General features: G+C 44.2%; 1 protein-coding gene across 1 annotated transcript in view; it reads right to left on the bottom strand.

The window, feature by feature from the left end:
* NR2C1 (nuclear receptor subfamily 2 group C member 1) overlaps window positions 1–11,951 on the bottom strand; it is a 97,908-nt gene extending 85,957 nt beyond the window's left edge. The window contains exon 1 of the mRNA XM_082252685.1: window positions 11,762–11,951. The gene's annotated coding sequence lies outside the window, so the exon portion shown is untranslated. The remainder of the gene's footprint in view (window positions 1–11,761) is intronic.
* Window positions 11,952–19,257: the final 7,306 nt, after the last annotated feature.

The following is a 19,257-nucleotide window of genomic DNA, read 5'->3' as shown; positions in this document are numbered from 1 at the left end:
GCCTCCAAACTCCTTGAACGTGTAGTCTACAACCAACTGGACAATCACCTCATTGAGACTAACATTCTTGATCCCCTTCAGTCTGGATTTTGCCCACAGCACTCCACAGAAACTTCTCTCATAAAACTCACAAATGACTTACGCTTACCTCGACTACTGCAACTCCCTCCTCATTGGTTTACCTTTACATAGACTATCCCCCCTCCAGTCCATAATGAATGCTGCTGCAAGACTCATCCATTTTACCAATCGTACAGTGTCCTCCACCCCTCTCTGCCAATCCCTCCACTGGCTTCCACTCACCCAATGAATAAAATTCAAAGTACTAGCAATAGTTTTCAAAGCCATCCACAACTCTGCCCCCAGCTACATCGCTAACCTGATCTCAAAATATCAACCAAACCACTTTCTTCGGTCCTCTCAAGACCTCCTGCTCTCTAGCTCCCTTGTCACCCCCTCCCATGCTCGCCTCCAGGATTTCTCCAGAGATTCTCCCACCCTACCCCAATCTGTCCAACTGTCTCCTAATCTATTCATCTTTAGACGATCCCTGAAAACCCTTCTCTTTAAAGAAGCCTACCCGGCTACTAACTAATACACTGTTTTACTTTCTCCATCAGCTCATCCCCCACAGCTATTACCTTTTTTATCAAGTGACCCTCCCTCTTGTAAGCTCTAATGAGCAGGGCCCTCTGGTTCCTCTTGTACCAAGTGTATTGTAACTGTAATGTCTGCCTTCATTTTGTTAAACGCTGCGTAAACTGTTGCAGCTACATAAATCCTGTATAATATTACTAATGAATATAGGAGGAATACCTGTTTTACAAATGGGCACTCTGAGAAAGTTATTTTCTTAGCTACATTGGGCAATGCTAGAGAAAGCAGAACTAGAAAGAAAGGTACATGCCATCAGCTAATTTTGTTAATTCTATTGACTAGTTTACTTTAAAGTGAAATTGAGTGAGAAAATTAAAGAGTAGGTCCAGCCTCCTTCAGAAAAAATAAAAGCCAGCAGTTATAACTACTGTAGCTGCTGACATTTAACAATGGGGGGCCAAACTTCTGAGTAATCTCACTTAAGCGAGGTCCCCCGGTAGTGAGTATGTGTACCTGTCAAAAATGGGTACACCCCCCCTGCCAAAGGTGGCACAGGAGGGGGGAGGAGGCAGATAAACAGAGCTACCACTTTTGGGTGGAGCTCCGCTTTAATTTCTGCTTAAAATCCAGTAGGGCACTGTCTCACTCTGAATATTTTACCCAGTGTTGCTGTCTTTTCTCAGCACTGTGCCAAAAATCAGAGCCAGAATCAGCCACTAGAGGCCGATCCGCTGACAGGTTTAAGATTTACTGGAGCTGAAGAGAGAAGATAGCAACAAGAATGACACAGACTGTGCAGAGGGAACACAGAGTAGAGAGGGACAAAAGAAAAGCATGAAAGGTGACCAGGCAAACTCTGCTGCCAGGGAGAAACAAGACACTACCGCTGTAAGTTTAACTCTTATCTCCCTGATATTCTGTCCTTTCTCCCTCATGAGCAGATCTGTGAACCTCAGCACTGTAAAGCTTCTGTCAGCCTTCCTCTTTTATCTGAACCAAGACATACAATGTGACATATAGTTTTTGAGACCAAGGAGAGGGAGAGAGTTTCCAATAAGGAAGTGACTACCCTGGGCTTCAACAAAATGGTAGCCTCCAGCTAGAAGAAAGAGGAGCAATGCTGGAGGAAATTTAGAGCACATACTGATTTTGGTAGCATAATAAAACGTGGACTGTATTTTCCATTGTTAATGAACATTAATTGTTATCAAACTGTTATAGGGTAATGTTCTGCTTTAATGAGTTTGTTACCCAAAAAATAAAAAATAAAACATCCTCTTCCCCTTAAAAAATGAATAACAGCACAGTGCTTGTACTGTGTAATTTGGCCCTTTCTATCACCTAAAAAACCTGGCTGATCCTGCCTGGCTAAACTGTCCACAGTTTATCATGGCTTCTGAACCCTGACACCATGGTCAGTTTACGTGCCTCTGTCATCCGCAGCTCTCCTCCGTCCTCTCCCCGCCTGTCTGCTGTCAGTGCCGCCTCCTCCCCTCCTGCTGCTATTTTAACTAAAAATATTCCATACCCTCTGTAACATAACATTATGTGCCTCTGTCTTTGTTATACAAAAAATATGCAGATCTGTACCTATATCAGAGTGTCTCCCAGCGCTCACATGACTCCTCTTTCCTCCCCGGCTGACGTCAGTGGGCAGAGAAGAGAGCCGAGGAGTCAGGTGACCCCCGCGAGATGCTCTGATACAGGTACAGATCGCCATATTTTTTTATATAACAGACACAGGGACACATAACATATGTTACAGGGCAGATGGGATGTTTTTATTGTGTTGACGTATTAACCATTTTAAGGTAAACTCTTCAATAACTCAAAATATGTATGTGTAATATGTAAAAACTATAGTGGTTTGGTGTCGATTTTATTAGGTTTATATGTTTTTAAACATGATTTATACCTTTCTACTATTTTACTAGCTACTGAGCTTTGTAAACCAGCTTCTGTTACTAAAGCAGTTAGGCCCATGTCAGACAATGGATCCTGTTGTCATGATACCTGCCCAAACCAGGCTTCACTGCCACTCATTTACCACTATGTTGCAATGCATGACTCCCAAAGTGAATTTGTGCTTTCCTTTAACAGGGCAGAGCAGCAGGTTAACTTTAACTTAGCCCTCCCCAGCAGCACACACTTAAATTGGAACCAAACTTTCAAGAGGACGTTATTTGCACTTTAACACGCTCCCCCTCCGCAAGTAGAATTGTGGGATTGTTTTCTTTTGTTAGCCCCACCCCCATTTTAATTCAAGCTTAGGCCAGAACGAGGTGTACCTGGTCCTGCAGGCTTCTGGGTTACTTACATCACATATCCCAGAAGGCTGAAGGATTGGCATACGAAGCTGTGGGGACAGTCCAGAGGGCAGGTCTGGTCTGATCAATGGAGCTGAATGCCTACACCTGGAAGATGCAGCCAGCTGAAGAGTACCTAAAAAGCAGATCGTAGCTGGACAACACTGGATTTTCTGTGTGGGTTAATATGTGCTTTGAAGAGCAATACAGGTAAGTGTAAAAAAAAAAAAAAAACATGGGGGTTGTGGGAATTTTATTATCACATGAACTTTCCTACACTCCCCCACTGTGCAATCCATCCCCCTGGTAACAAAATAACCTGGTGATTTCATCAATGGTTCTCTACGCAATGCAGGCAGATCATCGCTGCTGGAAGGTGCCAGCATGATTCTATACATAACTTCCTTAAAGGAATTGTAAAGTCTCAAGATTTTCCACCTTTATGTATAGAAACCTTCTGTGCTGCAGCTGCTCCCAGAGCCCCCCCTTTTTCTTACCTGAGCCTATCCGTTTCAGCGATGTGTACGAGCCCAGTGGCTCCAGCCACCATCTTTGTCTTCATTGGATAGATTGACAGCAGCAGGAGCCACAGGCTCCCATTACTGTCAATAAATCCAGTGACACAGGAGCAGGGCCAAGTCCTGCTGTCTGTGTCAATGGATGCAGCAGCGGGACACGGGATCGTGCCTGCACGGGTGCCCCCATGGAAAGCGGCTCTCCTGGGGGGCACCTAATGAAGGGGAGGAGCCAGCAGCGCCAAAGAGGCACCCCAGAAGAGGAATATACTTTTGCAGAGCGGGTAAGTATAACATATTTTTATTTAAACAATTTTGAACCTTTTACAACCACTTTAAAATATCACAGCATCCTACATCTGTACAGGCCGTCCCCGGGTTACAAACATTGGACTTACAAACAGAGGGAGACAACAGGAAGTGAGAGGAAATCTACCCCTAGGAAGGGAAATTCACTCCTGGAAGTTATAATGGGAAAAAGGTGTCTCCACTGAAGCTTTATCCTTGTTCCCACAACAACCCAAACTTTTCAAAATAAAAATGTCATAGGGACAGAAAGTGAGGTAAAATCTTGTGAACGGGGACATAGACAGCAATTGTTACAGGGGTGTTAACCATTCCCTATGCCAGTGGTTCTCAAATCCGGTCCTCGGGACCCACCAACAGGCCAGGTTTGCAAGATAACTAAATTACATCACAGGTGATCTCATTTGCTTCTCAGTGATTGCAGTATTCTAGTCTGCATCCCCCAAGGTAATACTTAAAATCTGGCCTGTTAGTGGGTCCCGAGGACCGGATTTGAGAACCACTGCCCTATGCTATCCAAAAAACTTAAAAAATTTATTTTTTTGGTTGGAGCTACGTTTAAAAAATGTACCTGTTCTGACTTACATACAAACTCAACTTAAAGAGGAGCTCCAGACACCTATTAAAAAAATAAGTCAGCAGCTACAAAAAGTGTAGCTGCTGACTTTTAACAAAACAGCCACTCAACTGTACCACGGTCCAGCTGTCTTCATCCTCAGTCCTCCCTCGGTGGTGCCGGCATCTTCACTATGGGCACCTGGCTCTGACAGCTTGTGGCTTCACAGCCGGGTGCCCACTGTGCATGTGCAAGTTGCGATGCGTATCCTGACTGGTGGATGCAGTCTTCTGGGACCTGTCAGTGTCCCACAAGACTGCATGGGGAAGGAAGGGAGGAGAACTTCCTTTGCCGAGCGCCACATCGCTCGAAACGGGAGTGGGAGCAGGTACCTGTCACAATATCGGGTACCTGCTCCCCCCCCCCTCCTCCTCAAAGGTGCCAATTATGCAAGAGGAGCGGGGGACGAGTTCTTAAAGCAGAACTTCGCCTTTTGGGTGGAGTTCAGCTTCAAGAACAAACCTACAGACCCCATCTTGTTTTTAACCCGAGGACTGCCTGTACTCCTCTCAAGAATCCTTAGCCCTGAAGAAAGCAGTGGCTGGCTCATGGGAGGGGTTTTGCAAATATTAAAATGACCTGTCAGCTTGGAGAAGTGGGAGTTCCCAGTCATTTTCTCCGCTTAATGGAGCCGTCTGTAACAGGGAAAATGATCCGGTCCGTTCCAGTCCCACTGGAAGTCCAGTGAGGGCAAGATGGCCCCCACTTAACTCTATGGCCTTGGAGGACCAGGCCAACGTCGCTTCCTCCCAACAGGCCCATTTATTTTCATGCTGAAAAAAAAATGACATTCTTTTTTGCTTTTAAGGGTAGATGTGAGATCTGAGGTCTCTTTTACCCCAGATCTCACATTAAAGAGGACCTGTCCTGCCTATTTCTATTACAAGGGATGTTTACATTCCTTGTAGTAGGAATAAAAGTGATCAAAACATTTTTATAAAAAAGGGACAGTGTAAAAATAAAATAAATAGGAAAATAAAAGTTTAAAGCGCCCCGTCCCTCTGAGCTCACACGCAGAAGCGAATGCACGTATGTAAACCGTATCCAAACCACACCTGAGGTGTCGCTGTAATCGTTAGAGCAAGAGCAATAATTCCAGCCCTAGACCTCCTCTATAACTCTAAATTGGTAACCTGTAGAAATTCTTAAAGCAACGCCTATGGAGATTTTTAAGTACCAATGTTTGTCGCCATTCCACAAGCGTGTGCAAACATGACATGTTCGGTATCAATTCACTTGGCGTAACGTTCTCTTTCACATTATAGAAAAAAATGTAGCCAACTTTAAAGTTTTCTATTTTTTTATTCAAAAAAGTGTATTTTTATTCCACAAAAAAATTGCGTTTGTACGACTGCTGCCCAAGTACGTTGTAACAAAGTATTGCAACAATCTCCATTTAATTCTTTAGGGCAGTGGTTCTCAACTGCGGTCCTCAGGACCCACTAACAGGCCAGATTTTAAGTATCACCTTGGAGAGATGCAGACTAGAATACTGCAGTCATTGAGCAGCAAAATATTTCAACTGTGATGTATTTCAGTTATCTTGCAATCCTGGCCTGCTGGTGGGTCCCGAGGCCCAGAGTTGAGAACCACTGCTCTAGGGTCTCTGCTAAAAATAAATGTATAATGCTTGGGGGTTCTAAGTAATTTCCTAGCAAAAAATTCTGATTTTAGCTTGTAAACAATGTGTCAGAAATGGGCTTGGTCCTTAAGTGGTTAAAAACGATCATTGCAATAATAGACTCTAAATCTGGCCACACACTAGAGGCAGTACAGGGACCTAAGGTAACTCTGGAGGAGCTGCAGAGTTCCACAGCAGAGACTGTAGTATCTGTACATAGGACAACAATAAGCCGTACGCTCCATAGAGTTGGGCTTTATGGCAGAGTGGCCAAAAGAAAGCCATTACTTTCAGCGAAAAACAAAATGGCACATTTTGCGAATAGGCATGGGGAAGACTCCCAAAATGTATGGAGGAAGGTGCTCTGGTCTGATGAGACGAAAATTGAACTTTTCGGCTATCAAAGAAAAAGCTATGTCTGGCGCAAACCCAACACATCACATCACCCAAAGAACACCATCCCCACAGCAGCCGTGACTGGGAAACTGGTCAGAGTTGAGGGAAAGATGGATGGTGCTAAATACAAGGATATTCTTGACCAAAACCTGTACCACTCTGTGCATGATTTGAGGCTAGGACGGAGGTTCACCTTCCAGCAGGACAATGACCCCAAACACACTGCTATAGCAATACTTGAGTGGTTTAAGAGGGAACCAGTAAATGTGTTGGAATGGCCTAGTCCAAGCCCAGACTTCAATCCAATAGAAAATCTGCGGTCAGACTTAAAGTTGCTGTGCACAAGCGCAAACCATCCAACTTGAAGGAGCTTGAGCAGTTTTGCAAGGAGGAATGGGCAAAAATCCCAGTGGTAAGATGTGGCAAGCTCATAGGGACTTATCCATAGCGACTTGGAGCTGTGATTGCCGCAAAAGGTGGCTCTACAAAGTATTTACTTTAGGGGGGTGAATAGCTATGCACATTGACTTTTTCTGTTATTTTGTCCTATTTGTTGTTTGCTTCACAATAAAAAAAAAAACATCTTCAAAGTTGTGGGTGTGTTCTGTAAATTAAATGATGCAAATCCTCAAACAATCCATGTTAATTCCAGGCTGTGAGGCAACAAAACACAAAAAACGACAAGGTGTGAATACTTTTGCAAGGCACTGTATCTTAAAAAGTTTGGTGTGCATTTGTATTCATCCCCCTAACTAAAATCTAGTGGAACCAATGTGCCCTCAGAAGTCACCTAACTAGTAAATTGAGTCTACCTGTGTGTGATTTAATCTTAGTAAAAATACAGATGTTCTGTGAAGCCCTCAGAGGTTTGTTAGAGAACCTTAGTGAACAAACAGCATCATGAAGGCCAAGGAACACATCAGACAGGTCAGGGATAAAGTTGTGAAGTTTAAAGCAGGGTTGGTTATAAAAAAATATCCCAAGCTTTGAACATCTCACAGAGCACTGTTCAATCAATCATCCAAAAATGAAAGAGTATGGAAAACCTACCAAGACATGGCTGTCTACCTAAACTGACAGACTGGACAACTAGAGCATTAATCAGAGAAGCAGCCAAGAGGCCCATGGTAACTCTGGAGGAGCTACAGAGATCCATAGCTCAGGCGGGAGAATCTGTCCACAGGACAACTCTAAAGGCCCGTACACACGATACGAAAATGGGAAGGAAAATTTTGTCCGAAGGATCTGCCGATTTTCGGATTGTTAGTATAGTGCTTTTGGCAGCCAAGACATGAGACTAGCATGCAACAAAAAACAGATGAAAGATCGTCCGATAATCTGATCGCGTTACGAGGCTTTAGTCGTGTACTCCACAAATCTGGCCTTTATGGAAGAGTGGCAAGAAGAAAGCCATTGTTGGAAAAAAAAAAAAAAAAGACACAAGAAGTCCTGTTTGCAGTTTGCGAGAAGCCATGTGGGGGAACACAACAAACGTGGAAGAAGGTGCTCTAGTCAGATGAGACCAAAATTGAACTTTTTGGCCTAAAAGCAAAACGCTGTGTGGCTGAAAACTAACACTGCACATCACCCTGAACACACTATCCTGTTGTGGGGATGCTTTTTTCAAAAGAGAAGTTCCACTTTAAGGACTTGTTCCCTGCTCCTCTTCAACAATTGTCACTTTTGAGAAGCAGGTACCCAATTTTGACAGTTACCCGCTTCCCACTTCCGTTCCATGCACTGTGGCGTTTGGCAACAGAAGTTCTCCCTCCTTCCTCCCCCCTGCAGTCTTCTGGGACACTGACAGGTCCCAGAAGACGGCATCCACCACTCATGATGTGCAGTGCGACTCGCGTATGCGCAGTGGGAACCTGGCTGTGAAGCCGCAAGCTGTCACAGCCAGATGCCCATGAAGATGCCGCCACCAGGGACTGAAGACAGCGGGTAAGACCGCCTGGGGTTAACTGTGATTTAAAAGTCAGCAGCTACACTTTTTTTTTTTTACCACAGGGGGCTGGAACTCCTCTTTAAACTAGCATGTAAAAAAAAAAGGAAGTTCGTCCGATATTCTGATCGGGTGTACCAGGCTTAACCACTTAAGGATCGGCCTATTTCTGACACTTGTTGTTCACAAGTTATAATCTGGTTTTTTTTTTTTTGCTAGAAAATTACTTAGAACCCCCAAACATATATTTTTTAGCAGAGACCCTAGAGAATAAAATGAAGATCATTGCAATAGTTTTTATAACACCGTATTTGCGCAGCGGTCTTCCAAATGTAATTTTTTTGGAAAAAATTCACTTTTTTTAACAAACAATAAGAAAACAGTAAAGTTAGCCCAATTTTTTTCTATTAATTTTTCGGCATTATGTCACACAGATGTCTTTAAGGTCTCACTGACATGTAGCTTTTAAACTGCGTGATTTCAAATGAAGTCGCACAATTTCAAAGCCGCAGTCTAGGTTCACACTGGTGCATTGAAAACAATGCATGTGATTCACACAGTAACTGCACTGCATCCCTGTGCACATCACATGCGATGTTATGTCCAGTGCAATTTCAGACATTTTTTACAGCTGAAACTGCATTGCATCTGCACCAAAATGGTGCAGGACCCTTTTTTCCCTGCACCTGACTGGCATAGGTCTTCACGCCCATGTGATGTGATTCTGGCAATTGCACTGCGTTTTGCATGCTATTTTGGGGGTTGTTATTAACCGCTTGCTGACCGCCGCATGACTATTTACTGCGGCGGTCAGCCCCTCACAGGCAGAGCGACGTAGTACTACGTCGCTAGCCTGTGAGGGTCTAGGGAGCGCGCGTTCCCGCACGGTCACGGACCCGCCCCCGCGCGTGTGACCGGCGGACCCGATGCCCGCCGGTCACTCGGTGATCGTCGGTGCAGAGGGAGAAAGGCAGGCGGCTGATGTAAACAAGCCGCCTGTTATTCTCCCCTGTGTAAGAATAGTGATTATACGGTTCTACTATGTAGGACCGTTGATCACTGTTCCTACACCTCAAGCCACAGCCAATCACAGTTAGAATCACGCCCCTAGGGACACACATAACCCCTCCCTCCCAAAAAAAAGTTAACCCCTCACTGCCAGTGTAATTTTACAGTAACAATGCATATGTATAGCACTGATTACTGTAGAAATGTCACTGGTAACCCCAAAAGTGTCAAAAATGTCAGTCAAGGGTCCGATCTGTCCGCAGCAATGTCGCAGTACCGCAAAAAAAAAAAAAAAAAAAAAAAAAACACAGATCGCCACCATTACACGTTAAAAAAAAAAAAAACAACAAAAATGACAAAAATCTTTCCCTTTGTTAGTAACGCGATAACTTTTGCGCAAACCAGTCAAAATACGCTTTTTGTGATTTTTTTTTTTAACCAAACATATGGAGCATAAAACAAATTGGCCGAAAATGTTAAAAAATTTTGTTTACTTTTTTTGGGGAATTTCATATAAAAAAAATGTGAAAAATATTGTTATTTTTGCAAAATTGTCGCTCTTTTTTTGATTATAGCGCATGATCAAAAAATCGCACAGGTGATCAAATACCACCAAAAGAAAGCTCTGTTTAGGTACAGCATCGCATGACCGCACAATTGTCCGTTAACCACTCTGCAACCGCTCACAGTAATACTACTGCGGCAGAGTGGTTCGTTATCGTCCAGCCACGTAGTATTAACGTGACTGGACACTCCCCCTTCTGGGCGGCGCTTGCGCGCCGCCGGAGGCTCGCTCCCGCTGTTTTCATTCACAGCGGGAGTCGGGCCAGGGGAGGAGCAGCGGCGATCGCCGCTGCTCTTACCCGATCGTCGGGGATCGAGTCTGGAGATCCGCCCGCTGTGTGTAAACACAGCGGGCGGATCTCCATAGTGACAGGGAGTGACAGATCGGACTGTTCAGCATAGCTGGACATCCGATCTGTCCATGAATCACATAGTCACCTCCCCCCCTACACGTCAGTAAGCACCAGGCATACATTAACCCCTCCCTCTCCAATAAAATTAACCCCTTCCCTGCCAGTGTCATTTTTACAGTAACAGTGCATATATATAGCACTGATTACTGCAGTAATGTCACTGGTACCCCCAAAAGTGTCAAAAATGTCAGTCAGGGGTCCGGTCTGTCCGCCGCAATGTCGCAGTCCCGCAAAAAAAAAATCGCAGATCGCCGCCATTACGCGTTAAAAAAAAACACCAAAAATGACAGAAATCTTTCCCTTTGTTAGTAAACGCAATAACTTTTGCGCAAACCAATCAAAATACGCTTATTGCGATTTTTTTTACCAAACATAGGTAGCAGAAAACAAATTGGCCAAAAATTTTTAAAAAAATTGGTTTTTACATCTTTTTTGGGGGGAATTTCATATAAAAAAATGTTAAAAATATTGTTATTTTTTCAAAATAAACGCTCTTTTTTTGTTTATAGCGCAAAAAGTAAAAATCGCACAGGTGATCAAATACCACCAAAAGAAAGCTCTGTTTGTGGGAAAAAAAGGACGTAAATTTCGTTTGGGTACGGCGTCGCACGACCGCGCAATTGTCAGTTGAAGTTGCACAGCGCCGAATTGCAAAAAGTGGCCTGGACGGAAGACAGCAAAATCCTCCGGTGGTAAAGTGGTTAAAGTCACACAGTGCAGAATCGCAAAAAAAAACCTGGTCGGAATGGGGGTAAAATCTTCCGGGGCTTAAGTGGTTAAGAATAACATTGGCGCTGTGTGATTGCGATCCAGGAAACACAGGGAATCTTGTGTGTTTCCCACCTTGATGCGAATGAGGGCCAATGGCTTGCTAACCATTAGACACTTGAATGCATGATCTGAAATTTTCTAAGGAAATCCTACTAGTGAATGAGTAGTTTTACTCTCAATCTTGTAATAAAATGAGTGCCTATATACAAATATAAGATGGGGGAGGGTAGCCCCATACAGTTCAGTGTCAGTACACATGGGAGGGGAGGCTGGGCTCTACATATACACACAGGCCAGGCGGTAATATAGTGTGTAATGAGAGAGGGAAGGCCCGGCTCGGGCCAGGTATAGGAGCCATGTGCCGCCGCCGCACACAAGCCTGTCATAGATCCACGCGCCGCCATGCTCTCTTCCCCTCCCGCCTAAGGCGCGCGCACAGAGGGAGGGCACACAGAGCGTGCATAGGCGCGAGGGGGGAGGAAGCTGCGTGTCCGGGAAGCTGTTCCTGTCGGGTGGAGGTCAGAGGTCACAGTGACAGGGTTAAAGCGTCACTCGGGCACGACGCTCCGGACGCAGTCATGTTCGGCGGGATAAGTGAGACAGTGCAGAGATAAGGAGCTTCGCGTTGCTCCAGGGTCCCCGCTGCACACACAGTCGCAGTCCCCTCCTTTGTAGTATTCTCCGGCGCTCGTCCGCCTCTTACCTGCGTCCCGGGAAACAGGCCTGGCCTCTGCGGGAGGCCGCACGTCTGGCAGAGAACGTATTCTCGGTAAACTACCGCACCCGGTTCCCGGCGGGTCAGAGTTCGTGACCCTCCCTCAGCTCCGCCGAATGCGCAGCTCCTCCCCGTGACCGGTGCGTAGCTGGAGGCGTGCTGACGTCAGCGGCGCCCTGTGCGGGATGACGCACTAAGGAAGAGGGTTGAGGGAATGGCTGCAAAGTGGGGGCTCTGTATTCTCAATGGATACATCAATGTGCTATGGATAAAGAGGCTTTATTTCGTACATAAGTCCCTATGTGAGAGAATTCCAGCCTTTGCTGAATGAAGGAGCCTTTATGGGCTTTGTTACAACAAGATGTTTAATAACCAACTTTACCACTTCCTGCAAACCAATGTACCAGTGGTTGTACTGGGGTGCAGCCAGGCATCAACTCGGTACCGTCTTTTTAGAGTTGGCTTTCTGGTGATAATGCAGCTGTTATCCCAGCGAGCAGGAGAAGACTCCCCCCTCCTTCCCACTGCTCTGCCCCGAATCTCCCGTGCCACCGGGAGACCCGAGCAAACAGCTGGCACGTCTGCCTGGTGATCAGAGTCCCAAACGTAGCCAGATTCAATCGCATCTCCAATCAAGTAACCCAGAAGCAACGACCCTTCCAGTTTACTCAGCTGCTTACAGCGCCAATTTTTAAAAAAACTGACATTATTCAAAAATACAGATTTCAGCGTTTTTGAATACCTCGAAGTGCATCAGGGGGGTTTGGGGTCTTTTAGACCCCCCGATCCCTCCATAAAGAGTACCTATCACTGCCTATTGCTGTCACATTCCTTGTGACAGCAATAAAAGGGATCAGATGTATTTTTATTTTTTAAAGGAACAGTGTTTAAAAAAAAAAAAATTCCTATTTATTTAAGTGTCCCAATGAGCTTGTGCACCAAAGAAAATGCATATGTAAGTCGCGCCCTCCAATGATAATGATCTTCAAATCACACGTGAGCTATGGCCACGAGAGCAATAATTCTAGCAAAAGACCTCCTCTGTAACTCTAAACGATTAGGCTCCTTTCACACAGTAAGTCCGTCAAACGGACTCCGCTTTTCTCAGCGGGGGATCGATCCGCTGAGCAGGAGAATTGCAGCTGTTCTCCACGCTGTGTGTGGAGACACAGCTGTCACAGCCCCATAGATCTCTATGGGGGAATCGGATGAGAACGGACCGTCGGTTCGTTCTCACCCAATCCGATCCGCTGGACGGATGGAAAATAGGGTTTCCATCCGTTCAGATTTGACGGATCGGATCGGGTGTCAGCGGACATGTCTCCGCTGACATCCGATCCCCCATAGAGATGCACGGGGGGACCGTTCAGATCCGCCAAAAAAACGGACAGGTGGATCTGAACGGTTACATTTTTTTAAAGCATCGCCTATGGAGATTTTTTAGTACAGTAGTTTGTCGCCAATCCATGATTGTGGCGAAATTTTAAACTGTAACATGTTAGGTATCTAACTTGGCGTGACATCATCTTTCACAATATACAAAACAAATGGGCTAACCTTACTTTTTAGTTTTTTATTAAATTCAGTGAAGTGTATTTTTTTCAAAAATATTGCGTTTGAAAGACCGTTGCGCAAAAACCATGTGACAAAAATATTTCAACAACTGCAATTTTATTCTTCAGAGTCTTTGGTAAAAAAAAAAAAAAAATTATATATATATATATATAATGTTTAGGGGTTCTAAGTAATTTTCTAGCAAAAATACAGATTTTTACCTTGCAAACAACATGTTTCAGAAATAGGCTTGGTCCTTAACTGCTTGCCGATCAGCCGCCATATTTATAGTGGGGGACATGGGCCGATTAGCAACAGGGGGAGCCAATCAGCGGGTCCGGCGGCTGCGATGTTCGCTGGGCATTCGCGATCGCTCCCTGTGGAGACAGAACAGCGGTCTGCCAGTAATGAATACAGGGATCCTGTGTTCCTCTTGTTTAGGAACACTGGTCTCTGTGTTCACTCAGCAAGCCCATCCCCCACACAGTTAAAAAACACCACCTAAGGACACATTTAACCCTTTGATGCCCCCTGGAGTTAACCCCTTCCCTGCCAGTGTCAGTACAGTAACGGTGTATATTTTTAGCACTGATTACTGTAGTCATGTCACTGGTCCCCCCAAAAGTGTAAAAAAAGTCAGGTGTCCGATCTGTCCACTGCAATGTCGCAGTCCCGCTAAAAGTTGCTTATCGCCGCCATTACTAAAAATAAATAAAAATTACCTAAATCTTTACCCTAGTTTGCAGATGCGATAACTTGCGCAAACCAATCAATATACAGTTATTGGAATTTTCTTTACCCAAAATATGTAGCAGAATACAAATTGGCCTAAAATGATGAAAAAATTGGATTTTTAATTTTTTTTTTTTATTGTCAATGTTTTATAGCAGAAAGTAAAAATGATGATTTTTTTTTTAATTTAGAATTGTGTTTTTTTTTTTTTGTTTATAGTGCAAACAATAAAAACCGCAGAGGTGATCAAATACCACCAAAAGAAATCTCTGTTTGTGGGAAAAAAGGACATCAATTTTATTTGGGTATAGCATCGCACGACCGTGCAATTGTCCATTAAAGTAATGCAGTGCTGTATCACAAAAAAAGGACCGGTCATTAAGGGGGTAAAACCTTCCTGTCCAGAAGTGGATAAGGTGTATTGACTATTTGACTACAACTTGCGAGTCTTGTATTACCCTGTACTCTGGGAGAGTAAAAATGCTCCCATTCCGTGGCACTGCAATAATAACTGTAACGCTTAAAGATGCCATTCAATTCATATAGCAGAACTAAAGTAAAAAATATCTGTGTGCAAATGTCAGCAGAGTCCCTCTCCAGCCTCTTCCGGGTACCAGTCTTTGGCTGTCTTGACTGACAAGAGTAAGATCACATCCAGGATTCCTTCATACTGGCCTACAGGCACTGTGCTGAAAATGAAAACTGAGCTGCACATATGCAACGTACTATACATTCTGCAGGATATTGCAAACAAGCAGCATTTTTTTTTTCAGCAAAAGAGACTTCTGCAATAAAGAACTTACCTGTTCACAATTTTTTTTAACTTTGACTGCTTTAAGGCCCCTTTCACACGGGGGCGGATCTGTTTTGACAGACTCTGCCTGCTCAGCGGGGATTACTCTGTTACTCGACTCACTGTGCAGGGATGGACCTGTCAGAGTCCCACCCTCCTTAATGGGGCCTGTCTGTTTTCATTCAATCCCATCTGATCCGACCCACTGGACAGATAGCAAAAGTATCGCCAAAAGTCTGTTTTCAGTGGATCTTTTTGGATTGGATGCCAGACGGGTGTCAGCAGACACCTGTCCAATGACATCCGCCTCCCCATAGAGGTCAATGGGTGGCCCGATCGGGTCTGCCTGAAAAACGGACAGGTGGACCTAATCGGTCCGATCGTGTGAAAGGAGTTCACTTTTAAAATAAATAATAATAAATGCACAATTTTTGCAGATGTAGCACCCTACAGGTAGGTGCTAGGTAAAAGTATAGTGGGCCTTGGCTGCCATGTCTCCCAGTTGTGTCTGCATGAGAGTGGAGTCTCCCCACTGGCTCCATGAGAGGGTTCTCATTGGGCAGTGGAGGAAACCCAATCAGAGGCACACTCAGGCCTGTATGTACCCCAGAAGGCAGATTCTGCTGCAGAGGATTTTGGGAGTGGGTATAAGTTTTGAGGGAACGCATGACGCAGCGACTTTGGCGGGAAGCAGAGTCCCAGGAGGGAGAGTACGGCTGTCTCTCCTCCTATCAGAAGGATTGGGTGTTCTGGGTGGCTGCCTAGGAATCCAGAGAATGCTGAGTTGAGCTGCAGAGGGGATCCTGTGTGCCAAGGACCAATGGAGGAAGAGGGGTTCAGTTCCAGGAAAGCTTGCCAAGGTCGTGAGTACTGTGAACTGCCCCTAGGGGTCTGCCAAGTGTAGAGGGGATCACTCCAGAGAAGGTTCCAGGGATTCAGCTAGCTGTAAAGGGGGTGCCTAGTCAGAGGACCCTGAAGTGTTAAAGGGAGTACCAGTGGTTGGGTCCTGAAGAGCTAATGTGTGCAGTGTACAGAGTTAAGAGTTGCAGCAGCACAAACAGTGACAAGGAGCTACCTCAGTCAGTGAAGGGCTGGAGGGAGCTGTTCAGTGGCTTTTGAGCTACATCGAGTGTCAGGAGTCAAGTTTGTTCTACAGTCCTGGATCTTCTAAGTTAACAAACAAGTTAAAGTCGAAGTTCTAGCACAAGTACAGTATTCACAGTATCTTTGAGCGCCAGGAAGCGCTAGTTGGCATTCAGCTGGCATCAATACAGCGCCAATGGGCATTTTTCTGTACAGTGTCCCAGTCAAACCTAGTTGAGCCCGAGGAGTATCCCACTCATTCCCTTCTCCCATCCCCAATATACAATAAACAAAACAAACCAAAGATGCCAGAATGGTCATTGTCTCAGTTTTCACACCTCTAGACAGCAGACTTTGGACTAAAGCATTGTCAGTCTTGGGGGGAGGATAGAGTAACAGATCTGGGTGGACCTGACTTACAAAACAAAGCTGAACTTTGGGTAACACTTCATAAGCAGATTTTCCATTGGGTATAAGCCCTGGTTCACACCAGTGCGGCTTTGAAATCGTGCGACTTCAAAGCCAACTATCAGTGCGATTTAATGTACGGCTTGCTTACATGTGTTCGACTTCCATTGCCTCAAATGGGGTGTGACTTTTGTTTTTTAGCTTTGACCACTTCACTGCCCCATTTTACCCCCTTCATCCCCATTTTTCAGCTCTGCCACACTTTGAATGATAAGTACTCAGGGATGCAACACTGTACTCAATCTTATATCATGTATTTGAGACCAAAGGAGCTTTCTTTTGGTTGGTACCTAATCACCACAGGGTTTTTCATTTTCTGCTATAAAAAGTAGAGAAGATCGAAATTTCAAAAACAAAACAGTTTTTCTGTTGTACAATTTTGCAAAAAAATAAATGTTATTCCTAAATTTAGTCCAAATTGTTTTCTACTACAATTCTTTTGTAAAAAAAATAAATAACTCAAATCAGTGTATATTATTTAGTCTGTGTGAAAGTTAGTCTTCATACTATGGTTTAATATTATACAGGATTTATATAGCACCAACAGTTTGCGTAGCGCTTTACAATATAAAGGGGGTTGGTCCAATTGCAATAGAGTTCAATACAGAAGGAATAGGAGGGCCCTGCTTATGAAGCTTGCAATCTAAAGGGAGGGGGAGGTGGTACAAACGTTAATAGCTTTGTTTCTAATGTGAAGGCACCTGGTTGTTTTATTAGGTCTATAGTATACCTGCTTCCCCTTTAATTGTATAGAATACAATACTAGGTATAGGTATAAGGTAAAAAGGCGCTGGTATAATTTATAATAATTTTTATATATGTGCAATGTACTGTGAATGATTTTCCAATAAATTGCTTGCTCTCTGTGAAAAATTAGCTATATATAAATAAATAAATTTGAACATAAATTGCTATCATTATGTGCAAAACAAATAATTTTTGTGGTTTGTATTGGTATTGATACTTTTTTTTACCACCGTGCTGACCATTTATAAAAGTGCTGAAAATAGTGCTTAAATAAATACTTATTCCAAATCTAGTCCATTCAATATCAAAAATATGCATATGTAATCAATACAATAAATATAATATTCCAATATTAAAGTGAACGGTGCATTGGATCAAACCACAAAAATTATTTGTTTTGCACATGATAGCACTTTATGTTTAAATTTATTTATATATAGCTTATTTTTCACGGAGAGCAAGCACTTTATTGGAAAACCATTCACAGTATATTGCACATACAGTATATAAAAGTTAATAGCTGCAGGAGATGATCTGATGGAGGTTACTGAAGTACAGTTTTGAGGTGGAGTAGGCTTCCCTGAATAAATGATATTTCAAGGATGTGTGAGCTGAACTGACCAGACCTTCTGGGGCAGGGAGTTTCAGAGGATGGGGGAAGTTCTGAAAACACCTGGGGGTGAGCATGGGAGGAGGTAACAGGGGAGTTTGAGAGCAAGATGTCGTGGGAGGAGCAGAGAGAATGATTTGGGCGATACCTGCAGATGAGGTTGGTGATATAGCTGGGGGCAGTGTTGTGGATAGCTTTGTATGCTGTGGTTAGTATTTTTGAATTTTATACATTGGGCTAGTGGAAGCCAGTGAAGGGATTGGCAGAGAGGAGCAGCAGCCACAGATCGGTTATAAGTCTTAGAAGCAGCATTTATAATAGACTGCAGGGGGAATAGTCTGTGTAAAAGTAGGCCAGTGAGTCAAGGCGGGATAAAATCAAGCTGGTATTAGAAGCCATGGGAGGGTATCAACTGACCCAGAGAAGAAGTGTAGAGAGAGAATAGGAGGGGCCCAAGGACAGAGCCTTGGGGTACCCCAACAGATAGAGGAGTGGAGTAGATGGTGTTTTTATGGGACGCTGAAAGCCCTCCTGTCTTGGCTGCAGAAAACCCAAGATACCTATCCGCCCGCCCCCCCCCCCCCCCAGTGATCCACCCTGTACTAGGTGGGGTGCTGGAGGTCTCTGGGAGTTCAACGGAGCCGGTGATTGAGCCTGCGTGCAGTCAGGGACGTGGACGCAGTAAAGAAGTAGCGGTAGAGGCACCCAAGGAGAGCACGGAGATATCCGAAGCTAAGCTCTCCGAAGAGAGCAGAGGCTACACAAAGTCCAGAAGCAAGAGGAATTTGGCCAGTTAAGCTGGGACCCTGCGGGAGCACAGGGAAACAGGTCCCAGCAAACGAGAGAGGTCCTCCAGACAAGCCATAGCCACTAACCTTGAACAAAAACCCTGGAAGATCCATTGGCAAAAAACTCTCTCTGAACTGGAAGCCTCAGAAATTGCAGTAACCCCACACAGATTACAGCACCCGGATCAAAAGCGCTGAGTGCCTAAAGTTTATGAATTGAACTGAATGAGCTGAATTTTTTTTTTTCTTTTCCTCACTTGGTCTGACATGGACAATATAAAATCAAGGACTATAAGGTTACAGTCTAGTCTAACCAGGTATTTATTAGGGCACTGGGGACAAACCTGGAAATTCAGAGGGGGCTGTATGAGAGGGAGAGGACCAGACAAACTAAACTACTGAAAAACAAGACACTAAGAAGAGGAAAAGTATAAAAAATTAGATGGAAGACAGCAAGAGGAGGGGCGGTTGCAAAGTCGCCTAAAGTAAGTTCAAGTCCAGGAACAATAAAAAAATATATGTCCCAGGAGGGTGGTACAGACAAAAAGGACCCAGAAAAACAACAAGAAACACGTTTAAAACAGGTGGAAGCAAAAGAATAAAAATGGACATAATACAGGGTTTGTACGGTCATGAAAAACCTGGAAAAGTCATGGAATTTTAAAATGGCAATTTCCAGGCCTGGAAAAATTTTGGAAAATAATTTAAC

This window comes from Pelophylax lessonae, assembly GCF_965119305.1.
Source record: "Pelophylax lessonae genome assembly, chromosome: 4".
Lineage (NCBI taxonomy): Eukaryota > Metazoa > Chordata > Amphibia > Anura > Ranidae > Pelophylax > Pelophylax lessonae.
This window is presented reverse-complemented; position numbering and strand designations above follow the sequence as displayed.